Raw genomic sequence first — 24,300 nt, 5'->3', positions numbered from 1 at the left:
AGACTCTGTCCATCACCACCCCTTGTTGTAAATAATCTTTAGTGGGGCCATGATTCGGCCCCTAGAGGCTAAGTGTCGGAACCTCTCTATCCAATCTGGTCCTCAAATAGCAGAAGTCTGCTGGAGTGTGGCTCAATGGTTAGAGCGGCAGACCCTGATGCAGAGTTCTGGCCAGGGACCAGGGTTCGATTCCTGCCTCTGCGGGGTCTCGGGCTCAATTTCCTCGGACCTGTTAATTCTCGCCTCGGTGCCTATTCTAATCACGGGCCCCGCGCTGCAACTCTGGGCAATAGCTTGCTTAGCCTCCACACCGGCCCCAACAGCGCTAAGGATGCCTGGCTTCACCCTGGGGGTGCCCAGGAGTGGACACTTCACAGGGAAAGCCAGGAGGGGTTCCACAGCGGTACGAGTATCAGCGCCAGGAAGCCGAATAGGCGACACCGCAAGGTGACCCTCTGGTGACAGTGCGCTCTATAAGTACCATGACATTTACATTTACATTTCTCGTAGGATGCCCATAGTTTATGGCTGTCACTTGGGCAATGCACAGATGTGCTCCCCCGGCCCCTGCCGGGCACTGGAGCCAGGCAACATGACACACAAGACCCTTAGAGCATAGAAATATTCATATTCCATGAGGGGTATTTCTAAACAAGTTATGCCAAAACCCCCCCTACCATTAGAAAGTGTTTGGCATGGCGAATCCATTGATAGGAAACATCATGAGGCTGCTCCACTGCTATCCACTATTGCAACCTGAAGTGAAGTCAACCACTTCCCCATGTTAGCCTATGGGAAGAACAAGCCTCATAGGTATTGAAAACACACACAGGTATTCCTCACTACCTGGGTGCACATGCACTACAGCACCGCAGACCTTCTATGGCAAGTTAGACACATAGTCCCTAGCACCAGGGGTGCAAGCGCTCTCGCCCAAGTATGCAACATCAGACTGGACATCAGTTTAACTAATATGTATGACAGTGCTTAAGCATAAGACTGCAATGCAGGCGGCACAGGCACATACAGCAGCCTGTCCTGGCAGGCAGCTCATTAGTTTAATCACGAAAGCTGCCAATGTGCACACACTGGTCGGCGATGGCCAACCGCCCCATGGTTCAGAACATCATGTCAGCGCCACTTCCCAACATAGGTAGGAATAGTCCACACACTTTTACACTGTATTTACATTGGGAAAGTGCCCACAGTCCATAGGCCACACAAGATAATTTAAAACCCAGGCTGAAAAAGCAAAACATTTAGGAAAATGCTACCTGAGGAGTATCAGGTCCCACAATAACATTACTGAGTTGTCATATTATTGAAAGAATAATAAAAAATGCTATTTGGTGTTATTAATATATGTTATTAATATACAAATAAAAATGTATAAAGTACAAGACATATTTCCTGTTGTATTAGCTATACAAAAACGTTTATGAATTAAACTTAAATACAATGGCAAAGACCCCTTTTTCAGATTTTTTATTTATTTTTCATAATTTTATTGAGAAAAATATAATAAGTAAACTACTACAGGGGAAAGATACAGCAACAATGTAGACATACACTTATCAAAATGGAAACCATACCAAGAGGACACAACAGGAAGTACAGGAAAACAATTATGAAAAATAAAATGAAAAATAAACAAAATAGTCAAACTGAAATCATGGGAAAAAACATCCATTTTGAAGATAACAACTCAGTGTTACATTTATTGAACTACTGATGCAACCAATACATAATTAACAACAATGTGAGTCTCCCGCCACACTTTTGTATATTCTAATCTTTTCAACTGGGATTATGCTCGAACGTATTCATAACAAATTCAAAATCTACAGATATGCTGCACATTACCTTACTAAGGATAATAGAGAAGCACAATTGTCAGTTATTTTACATGAATCTCAGTTGCACTAGTATCACACCATAACTGAAAACAAGTGTGTCCATATCCTTTTTTTCAGAACCAGTGCACCAATATTCAGGTAACTTACACTGCAGATCTCTCCACCAAAAGTCCTTTACAAGACAGAAGAAATTAGTTGCTACTGTCTCAGCAGGTGACAGGATGAGATTACCTATGAAGAAATAAATATACATTAATGCGATTGTGAGAAATAGATTTTTTAAACATTCAAATATGTTACTTTCCCCACAGATAAAAAACATCTAGAACTGTAACGAAGATAATTTCACATTACATGCTCATAATTATTTGTCAGTTGTAGACAATATGTCAGTTTGCTTTTCTCAATGGGTCCTCTGTCACAATGGTAAAAGATCAAAAGAACTACTATCTATTACAAGTTAGATATATAATGCATTTGCAATAAGGCTGATGTGAATTGTTTTTTGCTTTGTGATGGAGAAACCTGTCCGCAAAACCGTACATTGCTCACTATTTAACATTCTAACATAAGAACTACTTTGCTGCAAATAAATAAACAATATGATGTTTAAAATAAACACAATATTGGATTAGTTACATCCATTGTCAGACAGGAGATGTCTATATAAGTAATTTTACAGTTCAATTCTCATTTATGCCTCTTACCATCTGACAAAGATGTTTTCAGTTGGTTCACGTCTAATGTCACTGCCTTCATCCTCATCACTGTCTTCATGGTGAAGCATCTCACCAACATCATCCTGTGGTTCCCGCTGATAGTCGTCATCAGGGATAAAGTTGATGTTTTGACGAAGGGCAATGTTGTACACCATACAACATAGCACACAATACCGCAGACCTTCCCTGGAGAGTAGACGGGGGATCTTCCAGGCTTGTCCATGCAACATAATCATGCTTTAAGTATCCCAAAGGTCTGTTCCATAGGTCCCCTTGTTCACACAATGGCCTCGCTGAAGCAGACTTCCCTTCGCGTTGTTGGGTTCCTTAGTGTTGTAGTTCATGAATATTCATTACTGGTTTGTAACAATGCAATGAAGAGAGACCATGACTTATAATTGTAAAAAAAATCACAGCAGCCGACACAGGTAAGAGAAGGGGAAGGGGAAGAGAGAGAAAACACTCATGCGGGGTTCATCACACTTCTTTCAAAACTGCTTGCGGAAGTCTGCAATAAAACAATACCCGATTAGAAAAGAAACTTGTAATATTCACAGTATATTCAATCCTTTACCTAATTACCTCAAATAACAAGTTCTACCTCACTCAGTACTTTCATCTCAAAAACTTAATGTAGTTGTCTCACTGGAAATATTTTTTTAAACTTTTTTTATTATTAGTCCTCTTGAAAATCTTTGCAGTGTAAATTTTGCACATGACTCTTAAAGACTTAATAGAGCGTTCAATGCACATAAGTTTAAAATGAAATCCAGTCTTTTAAATATAGATAAAAATGAGGATGAGTACAAAGTCGGCAATGAGAATGGGAGAGATACATCGTGCAAAATAGAATGTGCTAAAAACCGCCCAAAAATTGAAAGAAAATAATATGTGCACAATCGGTACAAATATAGAGGACATAGAAAATGGTACTTATTGAGAAAACTATCTGAGTAGACAAGATATGGCAAATGTAGGAGGTCAAGATCAATTCAACACCTCAACCGCCTGATACTGGCTCTATGACGATCCACTGACGACTGCTAAACATAAACTACTTTGGGACGCGATAAAACTCTGAATTTACTCTCTTTTTATACAGTCACAATTCAGGATAGCGCCATATCTGAAATCCTGATTTCCACGAGATTCAAGTTGATTTAATTTTTTTTGTCACTACGTTAAACACTGCGGACACTAATTTTACATTGTCTCTGAACATCCTCATATCTAGCTCTCCAATTGTGGTAAGTATTTAACAAACACGACTTGTACTTGTTAATTAGTATAACTCTACTCTTAGTAAGGTTAAACGCCATGTTTGACTGGGATAAACAGAGCCCACTGACAAGATTAAGGACAAAAGGAAACAACATTTTAATTAATTCTTGAACTACTAACTACCTAAACATTGATGACGATAGAGTAGAAATTTTTTCAATTGTGGTACACTTTCTGCCAGGAATGAGGTGACAATGCGTGCTCTATCTATTGCACCAACAGCACATGGCATCCCTCCTAAGCCATAGAACTCAGCCTTGATTATGTTGTTTGTAGCCTTATCTGTCGGAAATTAAATGAATGCATTCAAACATCTGAGCATAACATTGAGAACTTGGAGGACAGCTGCGAGTTGGCCGTGACATCCCACTGGAGTTGCTAACAGTGTACTGGAAGGAGCCAGTAGCACAGAAATATAAAACTGCCATTACCTTCACAATAGGTGTAATGGTTATCTGGATGTTAATATCTGGCAAAAATACTAAATTAAATTGTAAGTGTAAGGCTTCTATAGTGTCTCAGTTCAACCTGTTTTTCTGAAAGATGTGAGTTTCCTACATGGGTGTTAGATCAGGACATCCTTTGTACAATCCTTCTGCTCGTTAATGTATCCACCTCCCTTTTAATTTGGTTCGTGGATAGACATAGGTCTGTGAATAGTGAAATAAGTCATTATTTATAGTGAAAATACTTGCAAACATGTGAATGACCATTTTTAAACAATATATGTAGAGGACATGTACATTGAACAATGATTTTACTTTTTTCATTTTCAAACAAATCTATATACTCTTTTTCTGGCTTTTTTATCATTAAGTAATGTCATTCTACTCCCATTAGTCATCCTTTAAGTATTCATTAACAACGTCAGAAAGAAACAGAATCATTTCTCTCTAAAGTACAATATATTATTATTTCATTTCCAAGTCTATTATTAATGTCTCACATTAAAGTATGTATTTTTATTAATGTTTTTCTTTGAAATGTTTTTTTGCAAACTCCACATACACTCACATAATTTTCTGTTATATGTTGCCATACACGATTTAGGGCCATTTAGTCACTTGTCTCCAACAATTGAAGAAGACCTACACAACTGTTTTTGCTCATATTCTGCTGCTGAAACCCACCATGGCTGAAGGTAGAGGGGACAGCACCTGCAACTTCACTGTTGAAGAACTGGAAGTACTTGTGTAAGGGGCCCTGACCAACTACAGCCAACTAACGTCCAGCAAATAGTCAGAAAAGCACGATGAATGTAAGTCATTATCCCACAGTCTTTTTTCCTGCATGGAATCACAATGCGGTTGTTACAACGACCGCGTTGGGATTCCGCATACCATTACTCCGCAAATCGGAACAACGACTTGCGGAGGGGGTGCACTGGATGTTGGAATAGTATAATTTACTATTGCAACTCCAGTTTGTGCGGACACTAGGGAAGCTGTTGGATCCAACACCACCCCCACCCCTCTGCAAGTTGTTGTTCCGACTTGCGGAGTAATGGTAAGCGGAATCACAATGCGGTCGTTGTAACAACCATGTTGTGATTCCCTGTGGGGAAAAAGTTGCGTTGTAAACGGTATTTACCAAGCACGATACATGCTATGCAACTAAATAGAAATGTCGTATTTTTTAAGATTGTGATTGATTTAACAAATCACTAAATGTTAAAATACGGCAATACACCATGGTTGATTTCTAGTATTATAACATATTTTGAGCCTAACATAAATTGTAATCCATTTCATATAATAATTATATGTAATATTGACTTTGTTTGCCTCTAATATAATTTTCTATGATGCTGAGACCGAAATTATGTTAAAAACATAGTGTGTTGGACACCCACCAAACTTTTCCTTGTTAAATCTAATGCATGCGTATTATATTGTGTAAAAATGAAACATTATAATTGATATTTATGACAATATTTTATTTAAAATATCTAAAGGAAGAACCTTATTACGTTGACATCAATGCCTTCCAGTTGCAGAAATGATTTCTAAAAAGTCTTACATTTAAAAATGTAAACAAATATATATGTATATGTGGAGCCAAGATGAATGACATCACCTGTTGCAAGGGGTCACAGAGCATGTAACAGGCCCATACATATTGTGGTGCAGGTGCTCATCCAACGACTAGCTGAGCCCCGCGGGCCCACGCCCTTCATTTGCAGTAGGGGTGTGCCGACTGGTAACATAAAGGCCCCCTACAATTCTGCTGGCCATTATCCTGCTGCACAGGCCTCACATGGTCAAGAACACTGGGAGATAGTCCTACACCAAGCAGTTGTAGCAGATGAGGGAAGTGCCCGCCGCGGCCCAGGAGCAGGAACATAAATTAACTGAACCCCATTAGGATGTAACACCGGGTGGTCACATTAATTGTGGAGCGGACCACACTAAGATCTGTGTGGTTTGCAATGAAGTGTATCCCCCCCTGTTCATAGTGAACTTGGGGTTATTGCGCCCTGGCGCAGTTACTGCAGGGGCCAGTGCCATTGATTGGTCCGAGATTGGACTGCTAGTGCCATCCTGGGAGCCACAGTGGGGGTCTGGTGAGTTAGAGATAACTGGAAATGCTGGGTACTGGAGATAGTTCCATAGGTTCCTGCAGGTTTGCCACTGCTCACTCTTCACATTGCGGCACTGCCGGACCTCCCAGAATTCAACTCACTAGATAGAAGGCAAACTTCTCCTGGGAGATTTGGTTGATCATAAAGTTTGCAAGATCTAGCAGACCATACTTTCTAATCAACCTGATACATTTGGTGCCTTGCGCGCAGCTTGGGAGGCGGATGTGGGTGAACTGGGACATGAAGACTGGACAGAGATTTTGGGCTCCCCTAGAGAAGCAGCTGTGGCGGCACAGCTCTGGCTAATCCAATTTAGGTATATCCACTAAGTGCATATAACGCACCACAGGCTCTGGCATATGAGGGCGATTGCTTACCCCCAGTGTCTCAGATGTGGTGCGGAGGGCGGCCCCTTCATCCACACAGTGTGGAGCTGCCTAACATTGGAAAGGTTTTGGCGGGGGTGGTTACATACCTGGGTGAGGTCCTTTCATGGCAAATCCCGTGTAGTGCGCGGATGGCCCGTCTTCAGCCAAACGGAGGATGTAAATGTAAATGTCATGGTACTTATAGAGCGCACTGTCACCAGACGGTCACCTTGCGGTGTCGCCTATTCGGCTTCCTGGCGCTGATACTCATACCGCTGTGCAACCCCTCCTGGCTTTACCTGTGAAGTGTCCACTCCTGGGCACCCCCAGGGTGAAGCCAGGCATCCTTAGCGCTGTTGGGGCCGGTGTGGAGGCTAAGCAAGCTATTGCCCAGAGTTGCAGCGGGGGCTCGTGATTAGAATAGGCCCCGAGGCGAGAAATTAACAGGTCCGAGGAAATTGAGCCCGAGACCCCGCCTCGGCGGGAATCGAACCCTGGTCCCTGGCCAGAACTCTGCATCAGAGTCTGCCGCTTTAACCATTGAGCCACACTCCTCCACACTCCTTCCTGTGGGAAGGAATAGATATAAATTATGCCTGCTCAGTTTAAGACTGACGCTCGCTAAATGTGACATAGTCAAGATGTGGAGGGCATCGGCTCCCCCATAAAGTTTGGTGTGAAAAATCACATGGATCACTGTTTGGAAATGGAGATAGCAGTGTGCAAAGCTAGTGGAATGCCCCCATAAACAGCAGACAATATGGAAGCAGAGGGCGGACGACAGAGGAATGAATTAGTGCCAAACTCTCAGATTCACCAAATTATAGATGAAGAAATCAAAACATTCCATGGCCAAAATGCACATATCTCTCATTGATTTGCCGAACATCTTGGACTATGTAATTGCAATGCTTCTTTTTCTCTCTACATCTTCTTTCAATGTATGAGGTGTGGGGTGGGCAGAGTGTGTCAGGACTGTTATATATGTTTTTTATTCATTTCCATATGATATATATAATGGTTAATATTGTGGATCATGTTGGAATCTCTACATATGCATCAGTAAATTGTGTTTTTTTCTTAAAATGTTATGCTAGCCCCACCCTCCTTATAATAAGTGTCATAGGATACATGTTTATTATGGAGTACCCATCTGACAAACTCTATACCTACCCTATAAGTAATGTTGAAAACATGAGACTGTTTTATTCATGTCATTTTATATTTGAAGGACAAAAAAGATAACAAAAAACTCAACAAACATTCAAAATACAGCATTGTATATGATCTACTTAGAATAAAGTGGATTGTATTTCTGTTACTGTAGTAAAGCTCTAACACATCTAACAAACTTTCATTAACAACAATTGTAAGAAATGAACATGAAGAGACATTCATCTGTTTCTTTACTTGTGTAGTTTCAATCAACATATTTTAATATATTATGTTTTGTGTTTCACCACTTAATTTCTGTAGGTGAGCCCCATCAGAACAAAAAAAACTATGGATAGTGGAAGTTCAGGCAGCCAAAATGAAATTTTCTAAAATGTACTTTTACTAATTATATATGTGTTTTTAATCAGACTTTATCATCAAATTGGATTGTTTTAAAAATGTTAAACATCATCTTAGAATTATTTGTGTAGTTGTGTCCTGCCCAGTTACAAATGAAAGTTCACAATCTTTACTTGAACTTTTCTAGGATTAAGCTGTAGCCCTGCCAGTGAAAATAGCTTCTCACTGCGTCGTAGGAACTGAAGGAACATGTCAATTTTAATTTTACACATGTTAAACTTTTACCTTTCAGGCACCCTACTATGTGGGTACAAGGTCTAAGTTAGGAGTGACTTATTAATAGTTAAAAACAGGGTTCCCCGCTTTGTAAACACTTTCAAGACTGGGCTCTCCTTTGCCCTGGGATCGTCTCCCGCTTCTCCCATCCTGCCAGCACTGGTCTCAGAGGAGGCCATGGAAGTCCTTACAAACCTTTCCATGTTGCAGGCAGCATTGTTTCATGTTGTCCAGGGTATCAGTCAGCAAATGGGTAAAGTGTTTGAAAACCTGGTTGGCATGTGTTCTGCCATGTCTGCCTTAAAAAGTTTCTTTCACACCTGTCCTCATTCCAACAACTTAACGAAACCATTCCATAACCTGACCCTATTCCCACACCTGACCCCAAATCCCCATTTCTCCTCTGACCCTATCCCTCCACTTCCCTCACCCATTCTACCAGTACCAACCACCCACACAGCCCCTAACCCTACCTATTCCCAGAAACCTTCCCATTCCCCAAAACTCCACCTTTCAATCATTTTCCCTCTACTAAACCATCTGGCTTAACCACTCCCAAAACCTCTAAACCTATCCAGTCCCAGAATTCATCACATATCCCAAAATCCCGTCTTCCCCTCCTTCCACAGGACCACCTGACCAAACCACTTTCTTTGTTGTTTCCTTTTTTAAAAACGAATCAATTACAGCTTTTTCTGTCTGTTGTTTTCTGGAATCGATATGGTATGTAAAAAATATAAAAGTGCTTGCCCTGTTCGACTGCATTTTACAATATGTTGCAAATGTTAACTATTTACTTCCATGTCTAGGTATTGCCATTTACAATGTATTGCGCTGTGGGAGATGTATTTCACTACATTTTACATGTGAGTTAGAAGAAGTGGTAGCGTGTTTGTGACCACCTAGTATCAGTGGTATTGTATGTGACTACATTTAACACCAATATATAAACCTTGCAAATGTTGTAATATGTTATGATGTTGTGGTCCAGAAATAGTCCATGTAATGCATGATGTATGCTGATACCTAGGCTAAGAATATGAGTGTAATGTTTTGCATGCAAGTGCGTATATCCAGCACCAGATAGATTGAGGCATAACATATAAGTGACCAGGTAGTACAAACCTGCACTTGGGATTCATTGTTATCTCATTTAATTGTGCCAAGTGTGATACGTTTGTAAAATGTGAACGTGGATTATTTCTCCTTACATATTGAACACATTTAAAACTGGTCAAATACTGAGTGTTAACAATACACGTTTGTACAAACATGTATACTTCATAAAACAATGTTTTCTTCTCTCAATTAGAGTTTTAGGGGTTAAATTAAAAGGCATTAGGTTAATATTTCTTCTAGGTATATATTCTGACACAGAGAGAGTAGGTTGATTGGTGTTAGATATGGTTTGAGAATCATAACATAATTTATTGGCATTGAACATTCGCCATTAAAAAAAAATATATTTGCAAGTTAAACTTATTTCATATTCTGTGGTTCAGAGATTGTTGTGGTTAGAGTTGGGCTATTTATGCTCCTCCAACTCTGGTGCGGAGAATGAACTACCATGCTTCAGATGATGGAAATTATAGCACAGACAAAATAGTGAGTTTCCATTGCTCCATTCATTGTGTTTAGGGTTTAATGCAGTTGACGGAGGGATTAAATGTGGCAGAGAAAGCTGGCTGTGGTATCTTCCAAAGCAGGGGGGAATGCATACTTAGCCACTGCTTCACAGCCCTCCCCGATCGCCGTGGAATGCACCGCTGTGACATCCTTTAGAATGCCACGGCGGACAAGGTTCCAAGGCGAGCGCCCGCAGGATTGACGACGGGCTGGCGAGCTGAGGAGGCAGCTGTGGCTGGGGTCGGTTTTATCTGCTATGTTATCTTGGCCAATAAACTTCACTGTTTATATCTCATTCTGCGTGGGCCTCCTACTTCTAAATGTCACACTGGCGACGAGGACAAACGGGACGTGGAAGCAGAACTGACCCCAACACGCAAAGCATTTACAACTCCGGACATGCAGGAAAGAGCTGAGACATCGTAATTTCACAGTAACCAGCAAGAGAAGAACAGAAAGGGAATCGGTGCTATCTACGTGTCTTCTGGGCGGTGAGAAGCATCAGCACCTAGGTGAGAAGTCTGAATGTGGTTGAACGGAGGTTGAGAGAGACGTCGGGGGAACTCCAGTCAAGTGTCAGCCTACATCTCACCATACTCTAAATTGGACCGAGGAACCACTTGGTGGCCAAGTGATCTGAGATCCCCACCAGAACCTGTCACTAAGGTCAGGAACTTGAGAGTACTGTTCGATGACAAGCTCTCATTCATCCACCATGCAAATGCAGTCATCTCTTCCTCCTTCTACACCATAAAAATTATAGGGAAACTTCCACCAGTCCTCCCTTCCAGCACTGGCAAGACCCTAATGTCCACACTGATCATGTCAAAAGTAGATTACTGCAACGGACTCCTCCTAAATGCCCAGGAGAAAGTCCTGAACAAGCTGCAGTTAGTTCAGAACTCAGAAGCCAGAATTTTGTCCGGCACCCCCAAGTTCAAATCAATCTCACCTGTCATACGTCATCTCCACTGGTTGCCTATCAGAAGCCGATTCAAAGCTAAAGCACTGGGCATCGCGTATAAAGCGATCAACAACATAGGACCAGAGTTTCTTAAAAAAGTACTATGCCCATACACACGAACAGAACCTGCACTCCTCAACAGCTCACCTACTTACTGTCCCCCGCACTAAGAAAACCTCCTGGAGAGACCAACGTTTTACAGTTGCCACAGCCAGACTTTGGAATGCCCTCCCCCTCCACATTAAAACCAGTCCCACCCTCATGACATTTAGTAAGCTAGTAAAAACCTGGCTCTTCAACCAGTAGTCACCACATGCAGCTGCTTTTCTTCTGCTTTACTCCACAGCGCCAAGACACCCCAGGGAATTTGCACGCTATATAAGTTGCATAAAATAAATAAAATAAAATAAGGAGGCGAACAAGTGATCAGATGGTTTTTGGCAGTCCACCCACATTCACTCTAAGTCAGGCTCTAAGTCTGTCATGTGAGGATTCTCAGTGCTGCTTGTGTACTCTCAGCCATATAGCAGGAAGGGCTTAGCATTTATCAAGACTTCCAAGAGCTTGTCTTTGATCCTGTGTATTGTGCAGTGGTGGGTGTTTGACTATTCTGAGATGTAAATGGTGATGCGATATTAAGGTATCAACTGGGGAAAAAAGGGGGGTTGAATTGATTTGCAGTTTGCAATCCAGTTTAAGCTAAGTTGTGGGGACACCAGAATTAAAGCAAGATCATTTTCTAATTAGAAGGCAGCAGAGAGCTTGGTTTTTCCATTCTTACTCTGCAGCAGCACTAGGTCCACTCTAGATTTGAGGAAATTGTTATATATACAATACTGTACATGATACATTGAGGCTATGGACTCAGGCAAAAGATGTTTTACAGGAATGTTCAGAATCTGCTGTAGACAATTAGGTACTCCTAATTCCAGCTACTGTCATAATTAAATCTGGATGACGTAAGATAACGTAAGGACAATGACTATATATACTCCTTATAGAAATCAGAGACAAGACAAAATCCTTGTAAGAAAGCGGAGGGAAGATTTGAGTATAATGCCAACCTGAGATGCCAAGCAGAGGTTGATAGAGATGAGAGTAACTTCTAAGAGAGGGGCGGAGATTGCCGGCTCGGAAAATGGCCGAGCAGTAGCAGAGCAACTGTTAAGCCATCACCACTATCGGTCATTAATCCGAGCATCTAGCTGCCTTTCCAGCCGCTGTCTGAGCTGACCTAGTTGCTGAAGCGCTGCAGAGCTGCCACGTTCCTCTACTGCCCTGGGAAATCGAGAAGAGATGCCTTAAATCGTGCCAAGAGGAGAAGTCTGCCCTGTCTGTCCTTGAGGCCTGTAGCCGGCCTGAAGGGTACTCACATATTCGGATGTGCCTGGGTCCTCTCCACTTTACCGAAGGTGAGACAAGCGTAGTCCCAGGGAGGGCGCTGGTACTACTCGGAGCCCCTGCGCCTGCTGGGAGTCTTGCGCCGATCTCTGCACGGCCCCAGACTTGGTTGACGGCCGGTGCCACTGCGGGGGGCCGAGGACACAGCGCAGCCTGCTTGCGGGCCTGCGTCTCCCCAGGGAAAGGCGTGAGACATCACCCCCACCTGGATTGGACTTGTAGCTGAAACGGGGACATCTGGTGAGGGAGAGGGAAGGCAGTATACTCGAGCATGCAAGTCCTTGAAGAGGAAGACAAGGGAGGGGCTGTGTTGCAGTTACGACGGTCTACTCTAAGACATCAGCTGAGCCGTGAGTACGCCTCCCCTACAGATACTGCTGGCATTCCCTATCGTGCCCCAGTCAAAGCAATCAGTGGCACCCCTCCTGGGACACCCAGACACTGCTAACACAGGATTCTTGATTGTGCGCTTCCTTTCCAAATATAATGGCTGACTGTGCCGGCTGGTGATAGAAGTTTACTGACAGCTTTAAGTGCGTTGGAGCTGGAAGTGTGGCTCTTTTTCCCATCCAGCTTAAGCATTGCAGACTTTCAACAGAGGCGAAGTGTGTGCCTGGATTGCTCTTGCCCCAATCAGACCTGCTTGTAAGCTGTGGGAGCCCCTGATAGGGTGTCTGAGAGTGAGGCAGGGGATGAAGCGGGACACTTAACAATGGGGAAAGTTGATAAGTTCCAATCCAAACTGCAATTCAAACAGCGAAGAAACAAGATCCCGTGAAGAGGATGACCCAGAGCCCTCCTCTGAATAGTACAACTTGTCTGAAGACGCACCTGCAGATTTGCGTCAGATCCTAGCCACCAGGCAGCTAAGCCTGAGCACAATTGATGGCAAAATAGATTAATTGGTTTTTCGCATGGACCATCTGTCTGGGCGATTAGATAAGCAGGCTGCTGGACATGGCGGAGAGACGCGTGACAGAAGTGGTGGAGGTGCATATGGAGACTGACGCAGCTCAAAAACTATTTAATTAGGTCTTAAAACAACTACAGGACAAAGCAGAGGATTTGGAAGCCAGGCCCAGAAGGACCAATATCCGCATATCCGTATTATTGGGCTGCCTGAATTCACTGCCACAGGGAATAAGGAGATTTTCACAGAAAAGCTCCTGGTGACTCTATTGAGCCGACATTTTCCCCCCATATTTGTGATTGAGCGAGCTCACTGCTCTCTCGGCCCTAAGCCTCCTCCGGGAGCCCCTCCGCGCCCGATCATTGCCAAATTCCTGAATTACAGGGACAGGGATGCTGCGCTCAGGAAGGCTAGGGAATTAGGGGACCTAAAACATGAGAGCTTCTCAATTTCACTCCTCCCTGATTTTACTCTTAAAGTCCAAGCGGCAAGGAGGCAATTTGCCCCACTGAAACGCACACTACAAGCCCAAAACCTTGAGTATGCCATGCTCTCTCCCACAAGACTCAGAGTAATGATGAATGGCGTATCAAAGATATTTATTGACCCGAAATCTTTAGAGAAAGCACTGAAGGACTACTCCAAAACACAAAAAAGCAAGGGGGAAATAGAACAACTCCTGGAGGCAGCCGGGGGGAATCTGGATGATCAGGACTAGAGACGCGAACTGATGGTGTGCTTCTATGCGAGATGGAATTAGAGGGAAGGGCGAGGGTCTCTTTTGTTTATTAACAAATTCTCAGCCAATGGTTACAATTAGTAGAGATTTGAGGTTGTCATGGAAGCTTGAGGGGAATGTAGGTTCTTGACATGCAGTTCATGCGAGGATTGACTTGATAGCGACTCCCTAAAGAGTAAGGTAATTAACCAGCTAGTCTGACATAGAGATGTAATCCAAATGTTCTTATACCCCTGTCAAGTGATACTTAGCGGTAGGATTAAAATTGCTCCAAGTAGCAGCCCTTGAACTATTGCAGAGCCTACCTTTGCGGAGAGGAAGGAAGATATTCCTCCCCTGCCTTATCACACGGATAAGCTACTGTACTAGAGGCAGCGAGATGCCACATAAGTTTCTAGACGGCTTTAAGCTTTAACTCTCACTCTGCAGTGGTGGAGGGAGAGCAGTTGGAGAGGCAACATATGCCCTAGGGTGTGTTCCACCAGATGGTGTTATGTTTTTTTGTTTGAGGGACAAGAGGAAGGGCTATCTCATACACGTCAAGTTGGGGATGACGTGGCATGGGTGGGGGAGGGAGACTTCAGTTGTTTATTGTTTGAACCACATTGATTATCTTATCACCTAAAATAGTGATGACAGGCTGCTGTTTATACTAGTTAGGATTGGAATAGGGGGATTCAATTTAGACTGCTGGATCACTTAAAGATGACACAGGGAGAATGCAACAAGGTGAGATATCTCACGTGGAATGTTCGGGGACTTAATAATCATCGCAAAGTAAGAAATGTAATTGCATATCTCAAACGACATATCGTAGATGTTGCATTACTGTAGGAAACTCACCTACCTGCAGACAGTAAGATTCTAACTCAGAGGAAATAACAGGGTCACTTTCATGCTGCTGGCTTCTTGACCCATGCAAGGGGAGTGCTCACGTAGGTGAACCCGAAATCAGGAATTACATTAGTTATGATCGATGCAGATACTGAGGGACGCTACACAATCTATAGATGCAGGGGGATAGGCCTAGATCTACTTGTGGTTAATATTTATGGCCCAAACTTCAACAGCCCGCAATTTTATCAATCTCTTTTAACATGCCCACACATGAATACCAACCTACCGCTCATAGTGAGGTGAGATATTAAATGTTTCTTGATCCAGCACTGGACCGTTTAGGAGGTCCGTCAAGGCGCATTTCGTCCTCTGCAAAACTCAAAGTGGATTCCATGGTGCGCCTGGACCTGGTAGACATTTGGCAGGTTCGCTTCCCCTGGACAGGGGGATGAGACATTATTCAGCCCCTCATGAATTACACCTGCGAATAGATTACTAGCTTTTAACAAGAGCATTATACCCAATGGTTAAGGAATGCACGATACACCCACAGACATTATCAGATCATGCACCAATAGTATTTGAGCTACTTTGCCTGCAGAAAAGACCAGCCCTGTTCTCGTGGCAATTCGCCCCTTATTCATTGTTGGATAGTGTCTTTAAAACTGCCATATTCAAGGCAATAGAAGACTTTTTTACTAATAATGTTGGTTCAGTTCATAGTTTCTCCACAATATGGAAAACCTTCAAAGGTTGTATCAGGTGCATTGCAATCTCCAAGCACTCTGGGGTGCTGCGCTCTATCAGAAACCGCCTATATAGTTTAGAAAAGCACCTAACTGACCTAGAAAAGGCCTAACTAAGCAGGGAGGAAGCTGGCACTGCTGAAGAATTAAAAAAGACACTAGAAGAATATCATGAAGTAGCTGAAAGTGAGAGCAAACATATGGGTAAATATGCAGTGGCCAGAGTGCATGCGGAGGGGGAGCGCCCTGGGGCAACACTGGCAGCTCTACTACGTAATAGGAGAGAAGCCACCGAGGTAACTCAATTTGTGCAGAGTCGGAGGAACTTCTGACTGAACCTGAAGATATTGCAAAACAATTTGGTCAGTATTACTCTGAACTTTATCTCTCTCAGAAGTCAGCAAACAAGAGCAATATCTGAGACTAACTCGAACACATTAAGTTACCTTGGCTGAACATCGCGAATATCTTATGAGACCGTTTGAGGCCTGGGAAAATAAATGAGGCTTTGAAAAGTATGCTCTCTGGAGGTGCCCCCGGTCAGGAAGGTCTCACAGTTGCCTTTTATAAGGAATTCAGAGATCGTCTAGTACCTCATCTAGTTACACTATTTGAAGAAATAAGTGAATCTGGGGAGATGTCCCCTACAATGAGAGAAGCCCTGATAGTTACGATATTGAAACTTGGTAATCCATTAAACGAGTGCTCCTCATTCCGCCCATTGTCGCAGCTGAATGTTAATACCAAAATATACGCCAAGGTCCACACTAACCGTCTTGCCCCTCTGGTGCCAAAGCTAGCCAGCACAGAACAAGCAGGCTTTGTCCCAGGACGCAATTTGACATACAACTTGCATACCTTCTTTGAAGCAGTAGAACACACTAACCCGGAGGTCAAGGCGGCAGCAGTCTTTTTAGACGCAGAGAAAGCCTTCGACTTGGAGTGGTTGTCATGAACATGGTGCTGCAAATAATGGGTGTAGGCAAACTATTTATTAAGCTTGTGGCCATACTGTATACCTCCCCATCTGCAAGGGTAAGAATTGGAGACATAGTCATTGCCACTATCAAAATATCCAGAGGTACCAGGCAGGGTTGCCCGTTGTCTCCAATCCTTTCTGCAATTGTAGCGAAACCTCTTGCGCACTTAGGGAATACCATGGGTGGAGAGGAATTCGATTCCCAAATTATAATTTAATAATATCATCATATGCATATGACACACTCTTATACATTAGAAACCCCGAAACTAACTTGCCTCCCGTTCTTAGAGAGGTTATCTGATTTGGGGAATTTTCCGGACTAAAGATTAATTGGGCCAAGTCAATAATATTTACATTGACAGAGATTACAGCTCCCTTTCAATTGGACTTCCCTCTGACCTGGTCAAATGAATCAGTGCAATACTTAGGTATCCAGATTCATACAGATCCGGAAATAATCATCAAAGAGAACTATGGCAGGGCAGTCACCACACTGGTGGAGGATGTGGATCGATGGATCTGCCTTCCACTGTCCCTGATTGGCTGTATATCACTAATGAAAATGGTGATTCTCCCCAGGTTCTTATTCCTGTTTTTAAATATACCAATGGTCCTTCCATCACACTTTTTAAAATCCATAAGATCAACACTGACAAAACTGACTTGGGCGGGAAACAACTGCAGTTCCAATGGGGAATTCTTACCCTTCCCTATGCTCTGGGTGGACTAGGTACAAAAGGTGGTGGTGATGGACGAAGCATCTGAACCAATCAAACACTCACACCCAGTCAAAAGATCTGGGTTTGATCCATCACCGTTCTTTAGCCCACTCTGCCACCCCAGTTCAGACATGGCTATATGCAAATCAGTCTGACCCTGTGCCTCATGGGAACCGTCCAGCCCGAACTTCCAAGCCATGCTTTCCCTGGACCGGAAACAAGCTTCCGAGGACCGGTTTCTGGCATTACAGCCGTCTTCAGCCCGGCTTGCTTGAATCCAGTGGCAAAGTGAGCAAGGGACTCACGTCTGAGCATACCCTGCCACACTTATGGCGGCCAAAGCGGTACAAAAGGGGGTGGTGATGGACGGAGCATCTGAACCAATTAAACACTCACACCCAGTCAAAAGATCTGGGTTTGATCCATCACCGTTCTTTAGCCCACTCTGCCACCCCAGTTCAGACATGGCTATATGCAAATCAGTCTGACCCTGTGCCTCATGGGAACAGTCCAGCCCGAACTGCCAAGCCATGCCTTCCCTGGACCGGAAACAAGCTTCCGAGGACCGGTTTCTGGCATTACAGCCGTCTTCAGCCCGGCTTGCTTGAATCCAGTGCCACACTTATGGCGGCCAAAGTGGCGTGGTGGAGTGAGCTAAAGAATGGTGATGGATTAAACCCAGATCTGTTGACTGGGGGTGAGTATTTGATTTGCTCAAATGCTCCGTCCATCATCCCCTTTGGTATCGCTGGGTGGACTAGGTGCCCCAGATCTGGAGCTTTATTATAGAGTTGCACAAAGTTCCCATGCCTACCATTGGATACATCCACAGCTGGACCCCCCTCAACTACATATAGAGAAGATAGCTGCATCCCCTGCCACACTCCCAACTCGATTATTTCATGATACCGATCGCAGAACTGGTATTCTTGACCCGACTAATGCTACCGTTGATGCATGGCATGACCTGGTGAAGAGACAAGTGTGTACTATATTATATTCCCTGTGTACCCCGCTAGAATGGTGCGACTGACTGGCCTTTCTTGGGGAAAGAGAAATGTCTAAGGTATTAAAGACTATTAATATCACTAACATTTGGGACCTATTCCTTGACGGGAGCGTACATAATTGGACCGAGACTGGAGTCAAAAATCGAAATGTTACGCCGTTAGTGCGATTTACTTCCACAGAGTCCGGCATGCCTTGCGGCAACTCCTTGGGGATGACATGGCGAAGCCGCCTGAGGTCACTCTCTCCTCATTACTGTTAAAGTTTGAATCACCTAGCAGACAGGTTTATAGCATCTATGGCACAGTTCAAGGCTATCGCAAGAATATTTACACTAAATCGCGACTGGAATGGCAGTCGGACCTACATTTAAATGTTGATGATGATACGTGGAACTATTGCTGCGAGGCAACGCGGGGAATCTCTTTGAACGGGAGAAATAGGCTGGTCCACTTTAAATTCTTGCACTATACTCCTGCCCGTTTGCATAGATATGGACTGCGAGAATCAGCGAAGTGCGATAGATGTAGAGCCTCCCCAGCGGATTTTTCACATGCAGCCTGGCTATGCCCGAGTATAGCAAATTTTTGGGGCCTAATTTTCCAAGCATTGAGTGGAATTGTAGAAACATCAATAGCACCGGACCCTCTACTAGCCCTGCTGGGCTACTTGAAACAGATAAAAAAAGACATCCGTCGCATGGTATAGATGGGGTTGTTGATTGCAAAGCGTAGAGTTGCAATGCACTGGGGGTGTGGCCCGTCTCCTACCCTTGCGGAATGGTCCAGAGACATGCTCTATTGCAACACACAAACAGAGGTATACAGCAAACTACTTCCTCTCCAGAGAAGCCCCTAAAAATGTCTGGGGTCTTTATCAAAATTATTTAACAGGAAAAGTATCCAATACTCCAGAATAGATTATTGGTACAAACTTGAACTTTATGTGTCAGAGAAACTTGACTGTAGGTATAATATGTGGGCCGGCTACCAAGCCATTGTTTATTGATTTAGACACGAATCTCTTACAACTGTATTGTTTGTCCCATACGAGTAAATAAGTTTAAGCCCATTGTATTGCACCGCTCGACCCTAGCTGACTCCTAACAGAGATTGTAACTGGATTTTCAGAAGTTGTATCAGTGCCCCGTGAACCAGACACTGCTATATTATGCATATTGCCATGGATAAGAGCTACTGTAGGTACAATTTACTGATGTGTTCGAGATATGATGTCACGGTCACTGAAGTGGTTCTTTCATGCTTTCTTTTTTTGATTTTGTTTATTTCTTCCTATTTTTTTGATTCAAGCATAGTTGTTATATCCTCTATGATACAGTATGGATATCGCTTGACATGTTTGTATCACATGGTATAAAACGTCAATAAAAATATTTTTGTTCTTTAAAAGAGAGAGAGTAACTTCTAAGTTGCTATTACTGCTGGCAGTCAAGAGTAATATTTCTTGTAGCAGCCACTGTAATCTTGCTTAGTTTCCACAGATAAGGATTTAGGTTTTGGTGAGTTCGTGTTTGCGGTGGTTTTGGCACATCCAATTTTCGATTGCCAGCAGTCATTGCTGTCAGATGATTTCTTTGTAATTTCTCTTCACATGCTCTGTTGAGGTAATTTAGCATGCTTAAAATATGAATTATCATTAATGGCATTTCCTGAAATTTTAAAATTCTCTCACTAGCTGTGAAACAGCAAAGCTCACATTTCAGAAGTTATCATTACTGAAAGTGGAGAATGTTATTGTACTGAATATAGTTTTTTTTTAAATTAAGAGAAATAATGAGATTCTAACCACCAGAATGAATCAGGCTACACATATGTTGTACACCGTCACCACGTTGTTGCTCAATGTCTATGATGCTTGAGATGTGGTTTCTTCATCCTTATACTGATTAAACAGTTGGGTGTCATGGTCAGTGGCCTGGAAAGGCATGGAGAAGTACTCTTTTGAACTTCTTTAGTGCCCAGGTCTTCTGTAACAGAGGAGGTCAATGGTGTGTGCAGAGTGTGGGCCCCATTTACTGTTAATCTTGTTTGAAGAGTCTGGCTTCACGGCTGCAATAAATGACAGAGCAAAAGTGAAGTCAAGACATACTACACGCCCAAGACACCAGTGGGTCACTCACGACACTTGCAATGGATTCATGAAGACAGAATCATCATATTTAAGAGAGTTTCTTTCAGTACAATAGAAATACCTGGTTGTTGCAGAAGCACCCTTGTTATCGCTTTGTTCGCCCTAAGTGTGGCAGGGTATGCTCAGACGTGAGTCCCTTGTTCACTTGGCCACTGGATTCAAGATAGCCTGGCTGATGAGGATTATGAATCCGAAACCGGTCCCAGGATGCTTGTTTCCGGTCCAGGGAAGACATGGCTTGGCAGTTCGGGCTGGACTGTTCCCATGAGGCACAGGGTCAGACTGATTTGCATATAGCCATGTCTGAACTGGGGTGGCTGAGTGAACTAAAGAATGGTGATGGATTAAACCCAGATCAGTTGACTGGGGGTGAGTGTTTGATTTGTTCAAGCGCTCCGTCCATCATCCCCTTTTGTATCGCTTTGTTCGCCCTAAGTGTGGCAGGGTATGCTCAGACGTGAGTCCCTTGTTCACTTGGCCACTGGATTCAAGATAGCCTGGCTGTTGAGGATTATGAATCCGAAACCGGTCCCAGGATGCTTGTTTCCGGTCCAGGGAAGACATGGCTTGGCAGTTCGGGCTGGACTGTTCCCATGAGGCACAGGGTCAGACTGATTTGCATATAGCCATGTCTGAACTGGGGTGGCTGAGTGAACTAAAGAATGGGATGGATTAAACCCAGATCAGTTGACTGGGGGTGAGTGTTTGATTTGTTCAAGCGCTCCGTCCATCATCCCATTTTGTATCGCTTTGTTCGCCCTAAGTGTGGCAGGGTATGCTCAGACGTGAGTCCCTTGTTCACTTGGCCACTGGATTCAAGATAGCCTGGCTGATGAGGATTATGAATCCGAAACCGGTCCCAGGATGCTTGTTTCCGGTCCAGGGAAGACATGGCTTGGCAGTTCAGGCTGGACTGTTCCCATGAGGCACAGGGTCAGACTGATTTGCATATAGCCATGTCTGAACTGTGGTGGCTGAGTGAACTAAAGAATGGTGATGGATTAAACCCAGATCAGTTGACTGGGGGTGAGTGTTTGATTTGTTCAAGCGCTCCGTCCATCATCCCCTTTTGTATCGCTTTGTTCGCCCTAAGTGTGGCAGGGTATGCTCAGACGTGAGTCCTTTGTTCACTTGGCCACTGGATTCAAGATAGCCTGGCTGATGAGGATTATGAATCCGAAACCGGTCCCAGGATGCTTGTTTCCGGTCCAGGGAAGACATGGCTTGGCAGTTCGGGCTGGACTGTTCCCATGAGGCACAGGGTCAGACTGATTTGCATATAGCCATGTCTGAACTGTGGTGGCTGAGTGAACTAAAGAATGGTGATGGATTAAACCCAGATCAGTTGACTGGGGGTGAGTGTTTGATTTGTTCAAGCGCTCCGTCCATCATCCCCTTTTGTATCGCTTTGTTCGCCCTAAGTGTGGCAGGGTATGCTCAGACGTGAGTCCCTTGTTCACTTGGCCACTGGATTCAAGATAGCCTGGCTGATGAGGATTATGAATCCGAAACCGGTCCCAGGATGCTTGTTTCCGGTCCAGGGAAGACATGGCTTGGCAGTTCGGGCTGGACTGTTCCCATGAGGCACAGGGTCAGACTGATTTGCATATAGCCATGTCTGAACTGGGATGGCTGAGTGAACTAAAGAATGGTGATGGATTAAACCCAGATCAGTTGACTGGGGGTGATTGTTTGATTTGTTTAAGCGCTCCGTCCATCATCCCCTTTTGTATCGCTTTGTTCGCCCTAAGTGTGGCAGGGTATGCTCAGACGTGAGTCCCTTGTTCACTTGGCCACTGGATTCAAGATAGCCTGGCTGATGAGGATTATGAATCCGAAACCGGTCCCAGGATGCTTGTTTCCGGTCCAGGGAAGACATGGCTTGGCAGTTCAGGCTGGACTGTTCCCATGAGGCACAGGGTCAGACTGATTTGCATATAGCCATGTCTGAACTGGGGTGGCTGAGTGAACTAAAGAATGGTGATGGATTAAACCCAGATCAGTTGACTGGGAGTGAGTGTTTGATTTGTTCAAGCGCTCCGTCCATCGTCCCCTTTTGTATTGCTTTGTTCGACCTAAGTGTGGCAGGGTATGCTCAGACGTGAGTCCCTTGTTCACTTGGCCACTGGATTCAAGATAGCCTGGCTGATGAGGATTATGAATCCGAAACCGGTCCCAGGATGCTTGTTTCCGGTCCAGGGAAGACATGGCTTGGCAGTTCGGGCTGGACTGTTCCCATGAGGCACAGGGTCAGACTGATTTGCATATAGCCATGTCTGAACTGGGGTGGCTGAGTGAACTAAAGAATGGTGATGGATTAAACCCAGATCAGTTGACTGGGGGTGAGTGTTTGATTTGTTCAAGCGCTCCGTCCATCATCCCCTTTTGTATCGCTTTGTTCGCCCTAAGTGTGGCAGGGTATGCTCAGACGTGGGTCCCTTGTTCACTTGGCCACTGGATTCAAGATAGCCTGGCTGATGAGGATTATGAATCCGAAACCGGTCCCAGGATGCTTGTTTCCGGTCCAGGGAAGACATGGCTTGGCAGTTCGGGCTGGACTGTTCCCATGAGGCACAGGGTCAGACTGATTTGCATATAGCCATGTCTGAACTGGGGTGGCTGAGTGAACTAAAGAATGGTGATGGATTAAACCCAGATCAGTTGACTGGGGGTGAGTGTTTGATTTGTTCAAGCGCTCCGTCCATCATCCCCTTTTGTATCGCTTTGTTCGCCCGAAGTGTGGCAGGGTATGCTCAGACGTGAGTCCCTTGTTCACTTGGCCACTGGATTCAAGGTAGCCTGGCTGATGAGGATTATGAATCCGAAACCGGTCCCAGGATGCTTGTTTCCGGTCCAGGGAAGACATGGCTTGGCAGTTCGGGCTGGACTGTTCCCATGAGGCACAGGGTCAGACTGATTTGCATATAGCCATGTCTGAACTGGGGTGGCTGAGTGAAATAAAGAATGGTGATGGATTAAACCCAGATCAGTTGACTGGGGGTGAGTGTTTGATTTATTCAAGCGCTCCGTCCATCATCCCCTTTTGTATCGCTTTGTTCGCCCTAAGTGTGGCAGGGTATGCTCAGACGTGAGTCCCTTGTTCACTTGGCCACTGGATTCAAGATAGCCTGGCTGATGAGGATTATGAATCCGAAACCGGTCCCAGGATGCTTGTTTCCGGTCCAGGGAAGACATGGCTTGGCAGTTCGGGCTGAACTGTTCCCATGAGGCACAGGGTCAGACTGATTTGCATATAGCCATGTCTGAACTGGGGTGGCTGAGTGAACTAAAGAATGGTGATGGATTAAACCCAGATCAGTTGACTGGGGGTGAGTGTTTGATTTGTTCAAGCGCTCCGTCCATCATCCCCTTTTGTATCGCTTTGTTCGCCCTAAGTGTGGCAGGGTATGCTCAGACGTGAGTCCCTTGTACACTTGGCCACTGGATTCAAGATAGCCTGGCTGATGAGGATTATGAATCCGAAACCGGTCCCAGGATGCTTGTTTCCGGTCCAGGGAAGACATGGCTTGGCAGTTCGGGCTGGACTGTTCCCATGAGGCACAGGGTCAGACTGATTTGCATAAAGCCATGTCTGAACTGGGGTGGCTGAGTGAACAAAAG

At 44.2% G+C, this 24,300-nt stretch overlaps 2 long non-coding RNA genes across 5 annotated transcripts in view; both read right to left on the bottom strand.

Moving 5' to 3' along the window:
• LOC144772429 (uncharacterized) overlaps positions 1-24,300 on the bottom strand; it is a 1,363,881-nt gene that overhangs the window by 990,063 nt on the left and 349,518 nt on the right. The gene's annotated exons all lie outside the window — the stretch shown is intronic.
• The window catches only part of LOC144772430 (uncharacterized), an 89,956-nt gene continuing 67,128 nt past the window's right edge, over positions 1,473-24,300 (bottom strand). The window contains exons 1-3 of one of the 2 annotated variants that reach the window (XR_013599742.1): positions 15,360-15,533; positions 2,564-3,083; positions 1,537-2,087 (exon numbers count right to left, since the gene is read on the bottom strand). This is a non-coding gene — a long non-coding RNA (uncharacterized LOC144772430). Of the gene's footprint in view, positions 2,088-2,563; positions 3,084-15,359; positions 15,534-24,300 lie in introns of those variants that run through there. The other variant, XR_013599741.1, reaches the window with a different exon arrangement.

The sequence above is a fragment of the Lissotriton helveticus genome, chromosome 8 (genome assembly GCF_964261635.1).
Source record: "Lissotriton helveticus chromosome 8, aLisHel1.1, whole genome shotgun sequence".
NCBI classification, from domain to species: Eukaryota; Metazoa; Chordata; class Amphibia; order Caudata; family Salamandridae; genus Lissotriton; species Lissotriton helveticus.
The sequence above is the reverse complement of the archived record's forward strand: the minus strand, read 5'-3'. Positions and strand labels throughout refer to the sequence as shown.